This window comes from Equus caballus, chromosome 21 (genome assembly GCF_041296265.1).
Source record: "Equus caballus isolate H_3958 breed thoroughbred chromosome 21, TB-T2T, whole genome shotgun sequence".
In the NCBI taxonomy this organism is placed as follows: Eukaryota; Metazoa; Chordata; class Mammalia; order Perissodactyla; family Equidae; genus Equus; species Equus caballus.
Window position 1 is genome coordinate 31,705,905 of NC_091704.1, and position 14,573 is coordinate 31,720,477.

A 14,573-nucleotide genomic window follows, 5' to 3' on the forward strand; every position below is an offset into this window, starting at 1 on the left:
TATGATGTTGGCTGTGGGTTTGTCATATATGGCCTTTATTATGTTGAGGTAATTTCCTTCTGTCCCCATTTTGTTCAGAGTTTTTATCATAAATGGCTGTTGGATCTTGTCAAATGCTTTCTCTGCATTTATTGAGATGATCATGTGGTTTTTATTCCTCAATTTGTTGATGTGGTTATCACGTTGGTTGATTTGTGGATGTTGAACCATCCCTGAGTCCCTGCTATGAATCCCGCTTGATCATGAAGTATGATCCTTTAGGTGTATTGCTGAGTTCGAGTTGCCAGAATTTTGTTGAGAATTTTTGCATCTATGTTCATCAGTGATATTGGCCTGTAGTTCTCCTTTTTCGTGCTGTCCTTTTCAGGCTTTGGTATCAGCGTGATGTTGGCCTCGTAGACTGTGTTAGGAAGTGTTCCATCTTCCCTAATTTTTTGGAATACCTTGAAAAGGATAGGTATTAAATCCTCTTTGAAAGTTTGGTAGAATTCCCCAGGAAAGCCGTCTGGTCCTGGGGTTTTATTCTTTGGGATGCTTTTGATTGCTGTTTCAATCTCCTTCCTTGTGATTGGTCTGTTCAGACTGTCTGCTTTTTCTTGACTTAGCTTTGGGATATTTTAAAAGTCTAAGAATTTATCAGTTTCCTCCAGGTTATCCATTTTGTTGGCATATAGTTTTTCATAGTATTCTCTTACAATGTGTTGTATTTCTGCAGTCTGTTGTTATTATTCTCTTGCATTTCTGATTTTATTTGAACTTTCTCTCTTTTTTCTTTGTAATTCTGGCTAGGGGTTTGTCAATTTTATTTATATTCTCAAAGAACCAGCTTTTTGTTTCATTGATCCTTTCTATTGCCTTTTTTGTTTCAATAGCCTTTATTTCTGCTCTGATTTTTATTATTTCTCTCCTTCTGCTGGCTTTGGGCTTTGTTTTTTCTTCTTTCTCTAATTCAGTTAGGTATAATTTGAGATTGCTTGTTTGGGATTTTTCTTGTTTGTTAATGTGTACTTGTATTGCAATGAATTTCCCTCTTAATACAGCTTTTGCTGTATCCCATATGAGTTGGTATGGCATGTTATCATTTTCATTTGTCTCCAGATATTTTTTGATTTTTCTTCCGTAATTTCTTCAAGATCCATTACTTGTTCAATAGCATATTGTTTAGTCTCCATATCTTTGTCCCTTTCTCAGCTTTTTTCTTGTAATTAATTTCTAGCTTTATAGCATTATGATCAGAGAAGATGCTTGTTATTATTTCAATTTTTTTAAATTTATAGGGGCTTGCCTTGTTTCCCAACATATGGTCTATCCTTGAGAATGTTCCATGTGCACTTGAGAAGAATGTGTATTCTGCTGTTTTTGGGTGGAGTGTTCTATATATGTCTATTAAGTCCAACTGTTTTAGCTTTTCATTTAATTCCACCGTTTCCTGGTTGATTTTCTGTCTGGATGATCTGTCCAATGATGTGAGTGGGGTGTTGAGGTCCTCTATTATTATTGTGTTATTTATTTTTTTAAAGATTTTATTTTTTTTTCCTTTTTCTCCCCAAAGCCCCCCAGTACCCAGCTGTATATTCTTTGTTGTGGGTCCTTCTAGTTGTGGCATGTGGGACGCTGCCTCAGCGTGGTTTGATGAGCAGTGCCATGTCCGCGCCCAGGATTCGAACCGACGAAACAGTGGACCCCCTCAGCGGAGCACGCGAACTTAACCACTCGGCCACGGGGCCAGCCCCTTGTGTTATTTTTAATATCTTCTTTTAGGTTTGTTAATATTTGCTGTATGCACTTTGGTGCTCCTGTGTTGGGTGCATAGATATTTATAAGCCTTATTTCTTCTTGATGTAGTGTCCCTTTGATCATTATATACTGCCCCTCTATGTAGCTCTTTACCTGCCTTATGTTGAAATCTACTTTGTCAGATGTAAGTATTGGACGCTTGCTTTATTTTGTTTGCCATTAGCTTGGATTATCGTCTTCCACCCCTTCACTCTGAGCCTGTGTCTGTCCTTGGAGCTGAGGTGTGTTTCCTGGAAGCAACAGATTGTTGGATCTTGTTCTTTAATCCATCTTGCCACTCTGTGTCTTTTTATTGGAGAGTTCAGTCCATTTACATTGAGGGTGATTATTGATGCATGAGGGCTTAATGCTGTCCTTCTGTTGCTCATTTCCGGTTTTCCTGTGTTTCTTTTGTTTCACTTTCTGTTTGTTTCACTTTAGCCTACCCGTTGACTTCTGCAATTTCTTATGCTGGGTTTTTTAGCTTTTTCCTTATTTATGTTTTGTGTCTCTGTTCTGCTTTTTAGTTTAGTGGCTACCCTGCAGTTTGTATTCAGAATCTTGTGCATAACATACTCCATTTTCTGGTGGCCTCTTACTTCCTTAGCCTAAACTGATTCAGTCCTTTTCCTCCTCCCCTCCTAAATTATTATTTTCATCTCTTATTCCAACTTGTGTTGTGAGTTTGTTGTTAGAGTGCTAAGATTGTCTTTGCAATGCTATAGTTGAATATTTGCTATCCTATTCTGGTTCTATCTGTGTGTCTCCCTACTCTGTATTTTGTGACCCCTTTCTCCCTTTTTTTCTTTGTACAGGTATGAGGACCTTCTTGAGGATTTCTTGTAGGGGTGGTCTTGTGGCTATGAAGTCCCTTAGCTTTTCTTTGGCTGGAAAAGCTTTAATTTCTGCCTCACATCGGAAGGATATTTTTGCTGATAGAGTATTCTTGGCTGAAGATTTTTATCTTTTAAAGTTTTGAATATGTCATTCCAGTGTCTCCTAGCTTGTAAGGTTTCTGTAGAGAAATCCGCTGAAAGTCTGATAGGAGTTCCTTTGTAGGTTATTTTCTTCTGCCTTGTTGCCCTGATTATTCTTTCTTTGTGAATCATTTTTGCCATTTTTACTACTATATGCCTTGGAGTAGGTCTTTTAACATTGACAAATCTAGAAGATCTGAAAGCTTCCTCCACACACATTTCTCTCTCAGTCCCTAGATTTGGGGAGTTCTCTGCTATTATGTTAATGAGCACACTTTGTGCTCCATTTTCCTTTTCCACACCCTCAGGAATTCCGATGATTCTTAAATTGCATTTTCTCATTGAGTGGGCTATTTCTCTGAGATTTTCTTCAGTTTTTTAAATTCTTAGTTCTCTTTCTTCCTTTGTCGAGCCGTTCAACCTGTTTATCTTAGATTATGCTAATTTGCTCCTCTATGGTGTCTACATGGGTATTCAGGGAGTCTGTATTCTGTTTTAGCTGATCCATTGTATTTTGCATCTCTAGTATTTCTGATTTTCTTCTTCTTTATAGTTTCAGTCTCTTTTGTGAAGTAACTCCAGAACTCGTTGACTTGTTTCTCTATAGTTCCCTTTATGTCACTGAGTTTTTTGATGATAGCTATTCTGAATTCATTGTCACTTAGTTTACCTATTTCCACGTCCTCAGGACATACTTCTCTGTTTTTATTGTTTTCCTTCTGGTCTGGAGCTTTTATAAATTGCTGGATGGTAGAGGAGTGGTTTTTGTGCATAATGCTATTATTCGGTTGCAGTTATAGCCTGTCGCCACTAGATGGGTGTTGAGAGCCATGCCTTCTGAGCCCTCCGCCTTCAGCTGCAATGGCGGGGCACAGCGTGGGTTGGGGGATGAGGGGCACTTTCTCTGGTGCGCAGACTGGTATTCTGATCAGCTCTCACTCTCTGGTTTCCTGGGGCGTTGGCTTGATGGGCTCCCCACACATGAAAGCTTTCCCCCATTAGAGGGTTTCTGCTGCTTGGGTCTGTGGGAGTCCTAGACTATCCGTGGATGTGCGGCCCCTCCCCTGCTCCTTCCTTCACCTGCGCAGCGATCCCTGTCTGTAGGGGAGGGAGTGAAGTTCTCTCTTACCCCGTTCCAGCTTCTCCCAGGGAGACTCCAGCTTCTCCGCCTTCTGTCATTTGGCTGCTGTGGGTCTCTGATGATTTCTGTATTAGTAGGATATTTTTGGTTGGAATGCAGGTGCTCCTTTTGGTTGTAATTTGCAGGGGAGAGAGTCCTGGGTGAGCTCACTCCGTCATGTCGCTGACGTCACTCCAATCAGATACATTTTTCTACTTGAGTATTAATCTTCTAATATACCTGAAAGCGTCCTTTTAGAAGCTATCAAAATTTGAGAGAAAAAATGAGATTCCTGTCAAATTAGTTTCTCTGTAACTTGAGGGAGTATATTCTTGTTTAATTTTAGCGGTAGACACCTGTTTCCAGTGTGGAACTCTGTTCTGTGGGACCCAGTATTAATATCGTTGGGCAAGGAGACGAAAAGAGTGACTGGGAAGGCACTCATTTTGTTTACTGTAGAATTTTGATTATTCTCTTTGAAAATGTTATAATTTGGATGCTCATTGTTTGGTTTAGAATTTTTGCCATGTATGGTAAATGGAAGGCTGTGTTTTGTTCTATTATTTGTTGAGTGTCTATTGTGTATGAACTACTACTGTGTTAGAGATTCTTTCTCGGCTCGTAACAACTCTCTGAGGTTGGTAGGTATTTCTCTTTTACACCTACCAAGAGGCCGAGTTGGGATTTTAACCCCAGCAAGTCTGCCTTATTGTGTTGTTCACATTCTTTTTGACGTTCGTTATTGTCCTCAGTATAGAGTGGGTCTGTTTTGATGGATGTGGATAAGTCCTGTAAGCTCTTTTGTTTTGGTTGAAAGTTATCAATGTGAGTCTAGGTGGTGAAGATTGGATTAGGAAAGAGTGGTGGGAAATGGGTTAGTGTGATAGCAGTCATCAAAGAGAACAGTGCAACCTAGCTTGCCTGTATCTGCTGGAAGAATTTCTGAATCCTGATCTAGACTCTTTAAGAGTGAAAATTTGAATTTGAATCTGTTTCTTAGCTTCACTCCTAAAGTTCACTGTAACTTTATACAAGTCACTTAATCTGTTCATATTTATTTTTCTAACTATAAAAAGGATGCTTTTCCATTTATCAGAAGCCATGATGGGAAAAGGGTTTGTTTTGTTGATGCAAACATCGCACCTATCTTGAAGTTTGTCTTTGTTCTTAAGAACAGAGTTCATTGATTTAGCTCCAGTACATATAACAAACCTCTCTCGTATTGTACTTTGGAGAAGGGCACTGCCAATCATTCACCTTTTAATAGGAGTGAAATGCTTTGCCTATATTTCTTTCCCTGCTCTTTTCTATCTTTACTACTTATTTAGTGCTTATTAGCTTTTCTCTGGACCTCACAGCAACTCTATAAGGATGCTTGGTTGCTTGTTTTACTTGATGTGGTTTGGTAGCCTCCTTGGGAATCTTTCAAGAATAAGGTGATCCTCCACCTCCCTAAATTTATTAAGAAATTCTCAGTTCCCTTTTCTTTTATACCTCAAAGCTCCTGTCCTTTGTCTGTCTCAGCCATTTACTTCCTGTGGTTATATCTTAGTTGATGACATTTCTGATAAATACACTCCATAACAAACCTCGGTAATGAACCCCTCCATAATCTGAATTTTAAGCATTCTATTCTCTAATCACCATCTTCGTGGAAACAGTTCTGTCAGTCGCCAGCAACGTGTTAAAAATCAAGTTGTTAAATCCAGTGGTCTTCATCTTATTTGATCTATCAGCAGCATTTTAAAAACATTTAAAAAATGTTTTATTTTGAAATAACTTTAGACTCACATAGAAGTTGCAAAAATAGTTCAGAGTTACTATGTACCCTTTACCCAACATCCCCCAATGAAACGTCTTACATAACTATGACAAAATTATTATTTACCTATTAACTAAAGTACAGGAGTATGATGATAGTTGTAATAATTATGTAGTTATAATGGTTATAAAATACAGTACTATGATAGTTATTAACGAAAATACAGACCTTATTCAGATTTCACCAGTTTTACTTGCAACCTTTTTTTGTGTGTGCATAATTCTATGAAATTTATCATATGTGCAGGTTTGTGTAACCATTACCACAATGAGGGTTCAGAACTATTCATCATTCTTGGGAAACTTCCTCATATTATCTCCTGATAGTCACACCCTCCCCCAAACCCAAACCCAAACCCAAACCCTTACCCTTGGCAATCACTGATGTATTCTCCATCACTGTAATTCGGTCAAGTATGTTATATAAATGGATTCATACAGTATATATCCTTATGAAATTTGCTTTTTTTTTTTTACTTAGAGTTATGCCTTTGAGATCTATCCAAGTTGTTGAGTGTATCAATAGTGTGTTATTTTTTTAATTGTTGAGTAGTATCCCTTTATATGGATGTATCACAGTTTATTTATCCATTGTCTATTGAGGGGCATCTTGGTTATTTCCAGTTTTTGACTGTTACAAGTAAAGCTCTATGAACATGTGTCTACAAGTTTTTGGGTGAACATAAGTTTCCATTTTTTTGGAGTAGATACCCAGTAGTAAGATTGCTGGATCTTTTGCTAAATGTTTGTTTAAATTCATAAGAAACTGCCAAACTGTTTTCCAGAGTGTCTATTACCATTTTGTATTCTCACTAGCAATGTATAAGGGGTCGAGTGTTCTGCATCTTCACCAACACTAGTATTTTTTTTTTTTTTGAGGAAGATTAGCCCTGAGCTAACATCTGCTGCCAATCCTCCGCTTTTTGCTGAGGAAGACTGGCCCTGAGCTAACATCCGTGCTCCTCTTCCTCTGCTTTATATGTGGGACGCCTACCTACAGCATGGCTTGACCAGCAGTGCCTAGGTCTGCACCTTGGATCCAAACCGGCGATCCCCAGGCCACTGAAGTGGGAAGTGTAAACTTAACCGCTGCACCAGTGGACGGGCCCCAATACTAGTATTTTTTATTTTAGCCATTCTAATTAGGTGTGTAGTGATATCTCATTAGGACCTTAATTTGCTTTTCTGTAATGGCTACTGATGTTGAACATCTTTTCATGTGCTTGCTTTCTATCAGTGTATCCTCTTTGGTGAAATGTATGTTCAAGTCTTTTGCTCATTTTGTAATTAGATATTTATTTGTATATTCATTTAATTAGTTAATTATAGATGATAAAATTTTTGCTAAGAGAAGTAATTTGCCCCAGGTCCAATATCTAGTAAATGACAAAGCTGGGATTTGAAACTGGGATGAATCAAGTTTATTGGTTTTTTTTTCTTTTATAGACTGTGCTTTTGGTGTAATGTCTAAGAATTCTTCACCTAACCCTATTGCAAAGGCTTTTCTTTAAATGTTTTCTAAATTACACTTATCTGTATGATCTATTTTGTGTTAAGTTTTGTATAAAGTGTGAGGCTTAGGTCGAGGTTCATTTTTTCTGTGTGTGTATGTATGAATGATCAGTTGTTCCAACATCATTTGCTGAGAAGACTCTCCTTTCTCCATTGAATTGCTTTTGTACCTTTGTTAAAAAAAAAAAAGTTAGCTGGCTGCACTTTTTCTGGATTCTATTCTTGTTCCATTGATGTTTGTGTCCTTCCTTCCTCTTATACCGCACAGTCTTGATTACTGTAGCTATCTATATATTGGGCAATAAAAACAAAAATGTATTGAGTAGCTTACAGTTGAGTAGGGGGAAAACATAAAGTATAGCTACATTTTCTCAAAAAGATTCAAGGAGTGTGACTCCTCCAACTTCATTATTCTTTTTCAAAATTGTTTTAGCTGTCTAGTTCCCTTGCTTTTTCACGTAAATTTTAGAATCAGTGTCTACAAAAAAATCTAGCTGGAATTTTGATAAGAATTGCATTAAAGCTGCAGATCAATTTGGAGGAGAATTGACATCTTTACCATTAAATCTTCCAATCCGTGAAGATGGTATCTCTTTCCATTTATTTAGGTCTTTGATGTCGTTTATCAGTGTTTTGTAGTTTTCAGCATACAGATCCGATACATATTTTGTTAGGTTTATGCCTAAGTATTTCAATATTTTGAACTATTATAAATGATATTGTGCTTTTAATTTTGGTTTCCAATTGTTTATACTACTATATAGAAATATGATTGATTTTTGTGTGTTGACGTTACATCCTAGCACCTTGCTGCACACACTTATTAGTTCTAGGAGTCTGGAATAAGTTTTTTGGGATTTTCTACACTCTCTTGGTTTTAATTCTATCTTACTGGCTGCTTTTTCTCATTCTGCTTTGCACGTTCCTTCTCTTCTTCCTGGTCTTTTAATTTTGGAGTACTCCTGGGATCAGTCCTTGGGTCTTCTTTTCTTCTCCCTACTCGCTCCATGGTGATGTCATCAAGTTTCGTGGCTCTAAAACCACCTCTATGCTAAATTTCTATCTTCATCCTGGACTTCTCCCCCAGTGGACTTTATTTCCAACTGCCTAGTTGATATCCCTGCTAATAGGCACCTCAAATTTGATGCATCCAAGTATGAACTCTTGGATCTATCCCTTGTCCCTATTCAGTCTTCAGCCTTCCCCATCTCAGTTAATGCAACTTTAATCTTCTGGTCTCTCAAATGGAAAACCTTTAGGTCATTGTTGACTCCTCTTTTCTCACATTCATATTCAATCCATCCATCAGCAAATACTCTTGACTCTACTTTCAAAACAAATCCAGGATTTGACCACTATAGGACTTATGGCATACCTGTGATCCCTACCCCCACTCAATCTTGTGCCTTGTACAGAGTAGTAGGAACTCAGTTGATCATTGAACTGAATTGAATGATTACTTCTTTATTAAAGAAATGATACTCAGGACTGAGATCTTACTTTCTCTAGTTGAATTATAATGTGCCTTAATGTTGACAAAAATAACGATTGTTTTTACGTATTCCTTGAGTTTCCTGAATTCTTAAGAGTTCTATTATAGGTGAAGTTTCTTAACCTTTTGGTCTGTATACTGAATTGTGTTCAAATGTAGTTAATATTAAACTGTTTCAAAGTTTTCCTTTAAGAGATGGTGATAGAGTTTACAAAAATGAAAAAGTTCTAGTTAGGTTATTTTAGTTATAATTTGTTAATGCAGGTTGAAAAGAATTATTTTTTAGTTTTTTAAAACCCTGCCTCTAATAGAGATTAATATTAATGAAATATACTCAGATAAGCACTCTATGTAACATGAGAGTACATTATGTATAAGGTAACTGCTCTTGTTTACAGCAAGAAAAAAAAAATCATGTTTTAGGTAATAAAGGAAAGTAGTGGTCCAGGTATCTTTTCGGTTATACAGTATTCATGATCTTAGTTCTCTCTTCTTGGCTCTTGTTTTTTGGTATAGTTCAGTAGTTATTTTTCTTTCTTATTCAGTCCTTCTGTTTCCTGAACTACATTTTATCATGTACTCCCATTTACCCTAGTGCACTTCAGTTCATGCATGAATGGGGTAAAGTAACTTCACGAATTCTCTTGAATAGTCATCACAGTTTCATTCTCTTAAATATAAGCAGAAGGAAAAGAAATAAGGCATTGGCATATTCTTTTTACTATCTTATTAAATATGATTGTATTTTAGGTACTCACAAGCATCTTTTGACAGCTTGTATTTTCAAAATTGACTTTTTCCTACTTGGAATTTTCCCCATTGGTAAATAAACAAAGGACCTAATAAAGAAGGTAGACTAAATACACACACACCTCACATATCCGTTTAGCCTAGGGGTATGGTCAGCTTGCAAAAATAATAATAGACCCATTATTCTACAGTATAGCCTGTACCTTTGCATTCTTTAGGTTTCTGGTCTCTTTCTATATCCTTCCCTTCTTGTTCGGGCATTAAGAGAAGAATGTGATCTCTGACATATTTCATAAATGGACATCATCCTCACTTTTTGATGGGGTCTTTTGTTCTGCCAGTGGGGTCTTTTCACCTTCCAGGCTATTGAGGTGTGGTACTTGACCCTGAAACAATCTCGAGGTGCCTGACATCTTTGGGTCAGGATTTCTCAGGCTGTTGCTTACTGCTGTTAGCCCTGAGGAAGTGTGTCCCTTAATGATTTGCTGCTGTGGACTCTGTGGTTACATGTTGCTCTCTCCTGGGCATCTGATATGTTTTATATCCATATAATGGAATACTATTCTGCAATAAAATGGACCAAAATACCAATCTGTGCTACACCATGGGAGAACTTTAAACCTTTATTTTGTGGAGGCATTTGTGTAGTTTTCACTATTAGAAGAATTTCCTTCATATGTAAAAAAGTTTTTAATTACAGTTTCTCAGTTTTTCTGGACAACTCACCACCAATCTTTCTAACTAACTCAGTTGTTAGTATTTGTATTATGGTTTCAAGATCTTGAGTATTCATGCAAGATGAACTTAAAGATGTTGTGTGACCATGTTCTTATGTTGTCTTTTCCTGTCGCTGATAAAGGATGGAGAAATTTTCTTGTGGTATTTAGTTTGTAGAACTGATGAGTTACAGTATCATAACATGCTCTCTTTTGAACTGTTATAAATGTTCACTGGTAGAAGGCTATATTTATTTGTGAGTATGAGTTTACTGTGCAAGAAATCCAATTCTTAAATGGGCTATTATGACTAGCCACTGGAGCATGTTAAAAAGCAGAATGTGGGAATGTAAAGTGGTGCAGCCACTTTGCAAAACAGTTTGGCACTTTCCTAAAAGGTTAAATATAAACTTAACCATATGACCTGACCATTCACTCCTAGGTGTCTACTCATTAGAAATGAAAATGTATGTCCACACAAAGACTTGTACATGAATGTTTCTAGTGGCATTAGTCATAAAGACCGGAAACAACCTAAATGTCCATTAACTGGTGAATGGATAAACCAAATGTAGTATGTATATAGATGCAATAGGATACTATTTAGCAATAAAAAGGAACAAAATGCATGCTATGAACCTTAAATGCATGGGTGAACCTTAAAAGCATTATGCTAAGTGATAGAAGTCACTTATAAAATACCACATATTGTATGGTTCCATTTATATGAAATATTCAGAAAAGACAAATCTATGTAGAGATGGAAAACAGATGAGTGATTGCCTGGAGCTGGCGGTGGGAGCAAAGATTGAATGCAGATGGGCTCATGGGAATTTTTTGGGTAATGAAAATGTTCTGGAACTAGATTGTGGTGATGGTTGCACAACTCTATACATTTACCAAAATCACTGTATTATATACTTAGAGTGGATGAATTTTATGGCATGTAAGTTATACCTCAATAAAATTGTTTAAAAAAAGGGAATGAAAATGAATTTTTTAAATTGAAGTATTAGGAGAAACATTGATAAATGTAGTCATTTGACAAATGATGGAAAGGGATTGTTTTAGAAATGTAATCTTTCAGGTAAAAGGGAAAAGGGTGTTTAATTTAAACTGATGAAAGAGTTAATGGGACCCTTAACTTTTGCCTTGAAATCTATAGTAGATATAGAAGATAGCATCAGATATGTTTTCTTAAATTTTTGTATTTCTCCATACTTTTGTACACTGTGGCTGGTAGAGTAAATTGGTGGTGTAAAATAACCTTTCTGGAGCAGTTTGTTGAGGACCTTAAGGTTTATGTCCTTTGGCCTATAATTCCCCCAAAAATTATATTCTAAGGAAATAATTAGAAATGCAAACAAGGATTGGTATTTGGATTCACTTTGACATTTGTATGTTAATCAGAATGTTAGTAATGACCTAGATGCTCTCAAAGGGGAATGGTTGTAATTGTTCTAGTTATGGCTCCGTTGGTTGCAAGGAGTGGAATCCCTTTCTAACTAGCTTAAGTAAAATTGGTTTTTAGTGAAAGGATATGAGGCACTCTCACAACCCCACAGCAGCAAGATCAGTGAGGCCGTTTGGCAATGGGGAACCAAAGCTGCTTTCTCTGTTTCTTACTCGTAGGGATCTGGCTAGTCACTTCTGTTTTCTTTGCAGGCCTCCTTTGTCTTCAGCCTGTTCTTCAGCCAGTCTTTGTTGTGCGTGGCCCGGTGCTGTTTGCCAGCTCTGACTCAGTCTTTGTTCCAAGTCCAAAATTTTCAGAGCAGGAATCTGGACTGTCTCATCTTTTTGAGCCTTAAGTGAGTCAGTGAACCACCAGTGGTTTGGTTTCCCTCTCCGTTCCCCTTCTGGGGGGTCTACATTCAGGTTTAGTTGATGCGAGAAAATGAAATGGCTTTGGGTAATGACTGATGTGATACATCTCATGGGCTCAGATGAGAGGTTGCAAATGTTAGATATTACTATAATTTAAAAATATTTCTGAGCCTTCTGTGATACAGTCTCTTCATTCAAACTCTCAAAAGAATAGTATACATTTGTAGTAGATTCATGCTCATTTTCTTATAATTTCTTATGGTCTAATTTCTACCCTTTCTTCCTTATTAAAACCACTTTTACTAAGTCTGGCAATTGAAAACCCACTGGACACTGTGGACCAATCACCACCTCCTGGGATGCTATCTCTGCTCTTGACCTCAGTGACACTATTCTCTCCTGACTTTCCCTCAGCCCACCAAGTCTGCTTCAGTGGGTCTTCTTCCTCTGCTCATTCCCTGTGCCTCACCCTCCACTTCTTTTCACTTCATATCCATCCTGCACAATTTCTTTTACTTCTTGGCTTCAGAGATCCTTTGTGTCCCCAAATCTCTATCTCTGTACCAGACCCCTTCTACTGAGATTCTGACTCTGGTACCCACCAGCTTTTTGAATATCACCACTTAGAGCCTCACCAGCTCTCATTTTCTTTTGAACCTTCATAGATCTTTGTACCTCTCTTTATTCTCTGCTATAATTATGTACTGTGCCTTATTCAACTTTGTATTCCTGGTAGCAGAATTCCTTGTACAATGGATTTACTCATTTTTTGCCCCCTTGAATATTCCTATTATAAAAAATGGAGTAATTGTATCTGATTTTATTTTGTTTCCCTCCTATCCTAAAAAATACCCACAAACTTTTTTTATAAATCTAAGAATAATTTCTAACATAGTTTTTATGGTCAAAGAAAAAAAAACCCAACTTAATGTTAATGGATATGCTTGTTAAAAACCATTTTCAACGTATTTGGGTCTATTAATATGAATTTTTCCTAAGAATAAGGATATAAAGCCTACTGGGTTTTGGATACTAATCATATGTGCATTTAATTTCTGTGCTAGATTTCTTTTCTTACTTCAAAAGAGAGAAATGCTCATTGAAAAATTCAGTCAATTCAGAAATATGCAATGTAGACACCGAAAGTTTCCAGTGTTATGTCCGGAGTTCTTACAAGTAAAGTGTATTGTAGAAGTGGTGATTCTTTGTAAATACAAAATAAATTTGCTCATTGGGTTAGAGTATGGTTATTGGTTGAAGGATGAGCATTTATTTACTGTGTAGGGCAGTCAACAACTAAAATCACAGATCTGAGTATTCATCTCCACAATGTGTGCTGATTCAGTGCAAAAGGTTCGTGCTGTTACTGTGGTATTTATGTTAAAGAATTGAGCATTTCACCCCATTCCTCTGAATTCAAGCAATTTGGTAAATCAGAGGATAGTCTGAATTCAAATGAGAGAGGGAGTATAAGGATCAATTAGCAAAGTTAGCTCTAGTTAAAAAAATATTTTTTAATGTAATATTTACTAGGAGTATGGCTTTGGGAACCCTGTGAGCGTCTTAAAGACTTGTAATGGGTTGACAACTATTGGCAAATTGGCTAACATAAAGAAATAAACTTTGGTTCACGTATTCAGGGTCTAAATGAAAAACAGAAAGATAAATAAAAGAACTAGGAATGTGCTTTTCCTTTTCATTTGGCCCTTGTAGATTGAACACATTTGATATTTGTAGTAAATACACTCAGGTAGAGTGGCAAAGGCTTGGTTGTCCTTCAGCCTGTAGGGCTTTACTCAGTTAATGAGAACTGTAAATGGTCATCAGGACTTGGTGCTTCAGAGAAAGAACACTTGAACTTCCCTTGAGTATGTTAGCTTAGTGGTTATGGTGTTACTGCTCGGAGGATGGGTCACTTACAGAGAGAATCTTCCATGCTTGGATAAGTCTTGAGGCAGACCTCGTGTTGAGAGTTTTTCCTAGACTGTCTCTCTTTTACAAAGCAATCCTACTCAGTATGCTGCACTATTAATCAGTATGCCAGGTTCAGTGCAGTAAAGGAGAACTGAATTCTTGAAGTTCACATATTTAGGCAAATGTTAGACATTTTAGGAGATGAGTGTGAGACATGATCTTAGGGAAAACATTGATGATGAAAACAGAGAGAGCTGTGTTTTAGGTGCTTTTGTGCTTGACTCCATTGTCCATCTTTTCTTAAGAAACTTGGTTTAAGTTCAGACTCCTTTTTACCGCGGCTCTAAACTTACTGTAGACAGTACAGAAATGAGTGGATAAAGCTTCATTTAGATACTCTGATAACTTAGCCAGTTACCACGACCTGTCTAAATGTGGTAGTAATATAAAGATAAAATGGACAGTGTCAAAATGCTGTTTTCCTTTTGGAAGCAAAGTATGTGACAAATAGGTTTGGAAATAGTGTTGAAAACCCTGTGCATTAAATGACAACGAGAGCATGAGAAGAGATTTTTTTCCCCTAAAATCCATTTAGTGTATTTAGGCAGAAACAAAAGGAAGAAGGTGCTCTTGGTTAAATTGGTTAATAGAAGACTTGGAAGCATTGTTTC

The 14,573-nt window shown here is 37.0% G+C and overlaps 1 protein-coding gene across 2 annotated transcripts in view; it reads left to right on the forward strand.

The window, feature by feature from the left end:
* Nucleotides 1-14,573, forward strand: part of PLPP1 (phospholipid phosphatase 1) — a 95,866-nt gene that overhangs the window by 46,433 nt on the left and 34,860 nt on the right. The gene's annotated exons all lie outside the window — the stretch shown is intronic.